The following is a 7,198-nucleotide window of genomic DNA, read 5'->3' as shown; positions in this document are numbered from 1 at the left end:
CAAGTCCTTTCCTGACCAAGGAAATGTTAGGTTGTATAAATAGAAGCTTAGCATGTCCAAAAATCAGGGAAGGAAAGTCTCACTGCCCTCTGCCCTGGTCAGGCCACATCTGGAGTAGTGGGTTTAGTTCTGGGCACCACATATTAAGGGAGGCATTCATACGTTGGAGAGTGTCCAGGGGACAACAGCCACAATAGTCTATATCTAATAATAATAAAAAATAATAATAAATTATAGGTGGGGAGATTGACAGATTAATTGATCTCCCTGTTTTTAAGTTCTCTGTTCAGTATGCCATCCCATGGGCCCACATGATTATGGCACAACCTATCATTAGCTGCTTTGCCAGAGAAAGATGGTGGCTCTAGCTGAGAGTTGTATGCTTTGTAAGATGTGACTATAGTTATTGTAATGCCCATCCACATTAATGGCTATAGGGTGAAATCTCTTGGAAATCTGATAGACTGCCTATAAGATGCATTCATCAATCATTAATTCAGCCTCATTCTTTGGAACCTGTAATCAAATGGGTAGGGAGATGGGGCCTTTATAATAAAATATGTGTGAACAGGAGAGAGAAAAGGGGGGACCCTTCCTTGGAATCCCTTAGGGATGAGCTCTGGATCAAGCTGGTTTGTAGCTGTCTAATGAATGATGCTATAGAGCTAATTCACATTTGAAAGGAGCCCCAAAACTCAAGGAACTTGGGCTCAAATCCAAGCTCTCACCTGGATTAGCTTTGTGCAGACCTCACATCATCACTATCATTTACATAGCATTTTAAGATTTTCAAAATGTTCTGCATATATTATCTTATTTGATCCTCACAATGACCCTGTGAGATAGGGGCTATTAATACCCCCATTTTACAGAGAATAAACTGAGGTTGAGAGATGTGAAGTGCTTTGGCAAGGGTCACATAGTTAGTGAATGTCTGAGGCAGGATTTGAACTCAGCTCTTCCTGACTGCAAGTCTAGAAGTCCATCTGTTATGCCACCTGGATGCTATTTCCTTTGTCTGAACCCCAGTTTCCCCATCTATAAGACAGGGACAGTAATAATAATGGCACCATCTAGCTCATGGGGATATGGAAAGGACAGTGGGCACAACAGAAATATTGACTTATTTTTATTATCTAATCCTTATCCTTCACAGATCTTGATGCCATTTCTGTCTACTCAAATCCTAGGCCTTCTGCAACCAGGGCTCAGTTTTCATCTCCTCCATAGAGTGTTCCATGATTGATCCTACCCCTCCTTGGAAATGCACCATTCACACAGGTGAACAGTACAACATGGCAGTCCAAAACACATATAAAGGAGGGAGGGAGGTGACAGGCCCACTGCCCTCTGCCCTGCTCATCATGTATTCAGAGTATCATGTTCAGTTCTGAGTTTTGCATTTTAGGAAGGATGATGAAACGTTGGTCTATTCCAAAAGACGCAATCCAGATGGCAAGATGGCTAGTGACCTTGCCATATAGGAATTTGCTGAATAAACTCCATCACGACTCAACTCAAAGCCTACTTTTTGCAGGAAGTCTTTCCTAAGTCTCCTCCAATTACCTGAAAACTCCTTCCCTCTGAGATTGCCTTCCACTTAAGCTACATCTATCATATCATCATATCATCATATCATCTACATATATCACATCCTATCATATAATTACTTGCATGTTATCCCCCCTATTAGAATATTAGTTTCTTGAGGGAAGGCAGGTCCATTTGTTTGGGCTTTCTTTTTGGTATTCTCAGTGCCTGACCTGTATGAAGTGCTTGATAAATGCTCCTTGGCCTTTGACTGTTGAATGATTTACGACCCTCGGTAGGTTGAGCTTGGAGAAGAGAAGACTTGGGTGGTGGGGGAGATGGGGAGACATGAGAACTGTGTACAAGCATTTGTACACTCAGTCCAGATGTGTGTAAGATGGATTAGCATGGGGAGAGACCTGAGTCAGGGATACCAGTAAGGAGGCTATTGAAATAATCCAGGGAGAGGTGATGAAAGTTTGTGTCTGTGCGAGTACCAATAAGAGGATGTGTATGAGAGATGTGAAGGTAGAAATCATGAGATTTGACAACAGATTAGACATGGGAGGTAAGTGAGTGTGAGGAATCAAGGATGACCCTGGGTAACTGGAAGGATGATAAAACCCTTGACAGAAATAGGGAAGTTCAAAAGAGCAGAGGGTTGGGGGAAAGGAGGTGGGTGCTATTATTATCCCCACTTTACAGATTAACAAACCAAGGTGGACAGAGGTTAAGTGACTTGCCTCAGATCACACAACTAGGATTTGAATATTTGAACATGTCGAGTTGAAGATAGTTACAATAGTTTCCATGGGAAATGTCCAGAACTACAAGAAAATTAAAACTGTGCGTTCAATTTGGTTTTAAGCTAAATCAGTATGCAAACTTCCCATATGCTCAGGGAAAGGCTATAGTTTAGCAAAGGAAGAAAGACCTTAAATATTTTTCCTTTGGTGAACAATTCTTTTTTGGGGGGGGGGGCGGGGCGAGCAGTGAAGGTTAAGTGACTTGTCCAGGGTCACTCAGTCCAGGGTCACTTGTCCACAGGGTCACCAGTCCACTTGTCCAGGGTCACACAGCTAGTGTCAAGTGTCTGAGGCTGGATTTGAACTCAGGTCTTCCTGAATCCAGGGCTGGTGATTTATCCACTGCAACACCTAACTGCCCTACAATTCACTTTTAAAAACCTTTTCATTTTTGATATTTAGACATCTTCCTTTCCAAATGTATCCCTTTCCCTTATAATAAATCCCTTATAACAAATTCTTCTCTTACAAGAAAAAATTAAAAAGAGAAGAAAATCTGGCCTCAGACACTTGACATTTACTAGCTGTGTGGCCCTGGATAAGTCACTTAACCCTCATTGCCCCACACACAAAAGAAAGAGTAGGGGGAGGAGGGAGTCTTCTGACAGTTAAAATCACTGCATTTTTAGGGGGGGCGGAAATTATTTGCATGCTCAGATATGTGATTTATTCAGGTCCACAAGAGGGAAGGAAGCCTATTTCAGAGGTTAAAAAAAATCAACAAGGCAATAAAAGGATTTAACCCCAGCACATCATCATCATTATCACCACCACCATTTATATGGCATTTTAAGATTTTCAGAATGTTCTGTGCATATTATCTCATTTTATCCTCACAAGAATCTTGGGAGTGGGTGCTATAATTATTTTTTTAGTGGGTGCTATAATTATTCCCACTTTATAGATTAGCAAACCAAGGTGGACAGAGGTTAAGTGACTTGCCCAGGATCATACAACTAAGTATCTGAAGCTGGATTTGAACTCAGATTTTTCTGATTCCAGGCCCAACACTGTGTCCACTGTGCCACCTACAGAAGAAGGAAATGAAGCAGACTATTTAAAAACATGTGGGGAAAGATTTCAACCCCCTTCCCCAAAATGAAATTTAAAAAATTCTAGGGTATTTTAACAACATCAAATGGGTTGAGAATTGATAAAAGGTTCATCTCTTTCAAGTGTGATCTAACAATGATATGATGAAATCAGACTTGGATGGGAATTTTGAGATCGAATCCAACAATCCATCCATATCTCATCTTTAAACAGGACCACAGCCATGTAAATTATTTTAGACAGTCACCAAAATCAGTGCCTATGGACTTCCAGTGTTTGGACTGGCAGCAATTGGGAAGTGAGAGTACTACACTCTCAAAGGAAGGGAATGTAGGACATTGAGGCACAGAGAGGGGAAATCCCTAGCCCATAGCAACACAGCTAGAATTCAAATGTAGGGTGTCTGATTCCAAATTTTTCACTTATTTACTTTGCTATGCATCAATCATAATGCCCACTGTGCCTTCCTGCCTCATGGCCCAAAATGTAAGGCTATCTGTTAACAGGAAATAAAGGCACGGGAAAATGAATAATTAAATAAACAAACCACTATTGCTAAATGAATATTAAGGTCAGAGTTAGGATTCTGTTGGACTTTTTATAAATCTGATTAGATGGAGAAAAAAAATACAGTTCTGGTTTCCTGAGATTGTAAGAAGACTGTCTTGTCTTCAAGCAGAAAAGTGTTTTCCTCCTCATTTTCACACCCTCCATTACATGTTATTTGTCCTTTGTTCTCGAAGAGGATCATGACATCAGGTTGATGTCAAGACTTGTACTGAATTGGATTTAAGTGAGGGAGGGCCATGCAAGGTCACCAACCTCACTTTCTCCTCCAGAGCCATCTGGGCCCAGTGGCAAGATATAATATCAGGATGACTGGAGATGGCCCTGGATGTTTTAAGGCAACTGGGGTTAAGTGACTTGCCCAGGGTCACACAGTTAATAAGTGTCTGAGGTGAGATTTGAACTCAGGTATTCTTGACTCCCTGGCTGGTGCTTTATCCACTGTGCCACCTAGCCAACCCTCTATTACATAATACCAAAAATAAAACACAACAAAACAAACAACCCAACCCTAACTGGAAAACTCAGTTATGTTTATATGGTTGATAGGTAGAAGGGACTTTAGTCCAATGGCTCATCCAATTGCATTCTACTGTTGAGGAAGTTGACTTAGAGAGATTGAGTAGCTTACCCAATGTCGTACAAGTTAAAAGATAAGCTTGGGTAAAGCTGGGAACTGCCTTTTTTAGTTACTCAAAGTTCATATATTGCCCCAAGCCGAAGGCAGTCCCTCATCACCTCTTGCCTAGATTATTGAAATAACTTCCTGATGGATATCTCTGCCACAGGTCTCCTCTCCAATTAATCCTCCACTCAGCTACCAAACTAAGCTTCCTAAATGCAGGTCTGACTATGCCAACCCTGCCAGTCTCCCTCCGCTCAGCAAATAACACTGATTACCTGTCATCTCCAAGATCAGATATAAAATACTCCATTTTGGCTTTTAAAACTCTTCATAGGGGCAACTAGGTGGCACAGTGGATAAAGCACCAGTCCTGGATTCAGGAGGACCTGAGTTCAAATCCAACCTCAGACACTTGACACTAGCTGTGTGACCCTGGGCAAGTCATTTAACCCCAATTGTCTCACCAAACCAAACCAAACAAAAACCTCTTCATAACTTGGCCCCTTCTGACTTTTCCAGTCTTCTTACACTTCAGTTCCCCTTGTGTACTCTATGACCCTGTGACACAAATATCCTTGTTGTTCCTTCCCTCAAGAAACTCCATCTCCTTGATCGATGAATTTTCACTGTTTGTCCCCCATGCCTCAAATGCTCTCCTCCTGGCTTCTCTAGCTTCTTTCACATTTCCACGAAAATACACCCTTCTGCAAGAAGCATTTTCTCCTTCTCCCTTAATGCTGGTGCCATCCCTCTAAGATGATCTTCAGTTTATCTTGTCTCTACATAATTGTTTGTATGCTTCTCCCTCATGAGAATGTTAACTCCCTGAGGCCAGGGAATGTTTTTGCCTTTCTTTGTATCCTCAGTGTTTACAGTACCTAGCACATAGTAGGCACTTAATAAAGGCTAGTTGACTGATTGACCAACAGATCTTCAAGTCTTCATAGGCTTCTGGATACAATGTTGGCTATAGCCAATTTTGTCAGTCATGAGAAAGATTTATTCAATGTAAAATGGAACCAATGAATGAATCATTAATTAAGTACTCCTCAAATTAAGGGATTCTCTTGCTTTTTATTTTTGTATCTCTTAGTTCAGTACTTGGTACATAGTAAGCCCTTACTAAATGCTTTTTCATTCATCATTCATTCATTTATTGGTTCTTTTTTTTTTTTTTTTTTTTTTTTTTTTTTTAGTGAGGCAATTGGGGCCAAGTGACTTGCCCAGGGTCACACAGCCAGTAAGTGTCAAGTGTCTGAGGCTGGACTTGAACTCAGGTACTCCTGATTCCAAGGCCGGTGCTCTATCCATTGTGCCACCTAGATGCCCCCCATTGGTTATCTTTTACAGTGGATGGATCTGTGTTTTTGTTTTTTTTCATGATCATGGGGGAGAGAAGACAAATATAGGAAGGGCAGCATAGCCAGGGAGAAGTATTATGGTTTGGAAAGTTACAGGAGTAACTGCGTGAACACATCTGAGATAGGCTGAGACTTATTTCTGTTCAGATACTATTACCCAAGAATGATGAATGGAGACATAGTGGAAGAGATTGGTTGACATTCACTTACCAGTAGCAATGGCAGTATTGCTGTGATTTAAATTCCAGAACTAGAAAGCTGGGGGAGGAGGCAGAGAAGAAGCTAAATGAGTACACACAAAGTAGCTGGTGAGAAGAGAGTTGGCAATAAAGTGTGGCTGGTACGAGCCAACTAGAATGGGCCCTGTGGGGCACCCATCAGTGAGGACCTTGAGAGACCCAAGATAGGACTTGCAGAGTCTTCTAGGGTATGGGTTCTGGTTCAAACATAGAGGTGGCTGTTGAGAAGATGACCAGGAATCCAACCAAGGGAGGTGACATAGTGATCCTGTTTGTAGCCAGAAGTCAGATTTTCCATCATATCATAGCACACAATGAGAAATTCCCGTTATCTAGCTAGCTTCCCTTAAGTTAGTAAAGTTATAGGTGAAATGTTGCAGCTCCTCTTGTGAAAAGGACAAGTGAATAATACTGTACTACATTTAGTTCTGCAAAGCTGTGCAGTTGGAGAAACTGTGCTTTTGAGTCTCAACTTAGACATATGATAGAGGAAATGAGCCCCAGCCAAGATTTCCTGTTCAATGGTCAACAAAGCAATTTTAATCTGCACTTCTGAGCCAGGCAACCTATCTTATCTCCAGCCTGCTAGGGTATAGTAGCTAGAAATGAATGCTACCATATACAACTAGTAAAAAATTAGGCAGAGTGTATCCAGGCTGACTTATTTTCTTTTTGAACTCTAAGACTGGGGAACGGGAACATCTGATATCAATAATTATCTAACTTAATATTAGACATTCACAAGTCTTTCTTGCTTTGTATGGTGCTTTTTTCCTTTTTTTTCTTTTGCGGGACAATGAGGGTTAAGTGACTTGCCCAGGGTCAAGTATCTGAAGTCTGATTTGAACTCAGGTCCTCCTGAATTCAGGGCTGGTGCTCTATCCACTGTGCCACCTAGCTGCCCCATTGTGCTGTCGGAAAATTTGTCTATGATGTAATAAAATCAACATAGGTAGCCAGAGAGATATATAGCTAGGTAGTAAGCACTTAATAAAAGCAACCAAGCTTAATAATGTA

Source organism: Dromiciops gliroides, chromosome 4 (assembly GCF_019393635.1).
Source record: "Dromiciops gliroides isolate mDroGli1 chromosome 4, mDroGli1.pri, whole genome shotgun sequence".
NCBI lineage: Eukaryota > Metazoa > Chordata > Mammalia > Microbiotheria > Microbiotheriidae > Dromiciops > Dromiciops gliroides.
Note: the sequence above shows the minus strand (reverse complement) of the source record.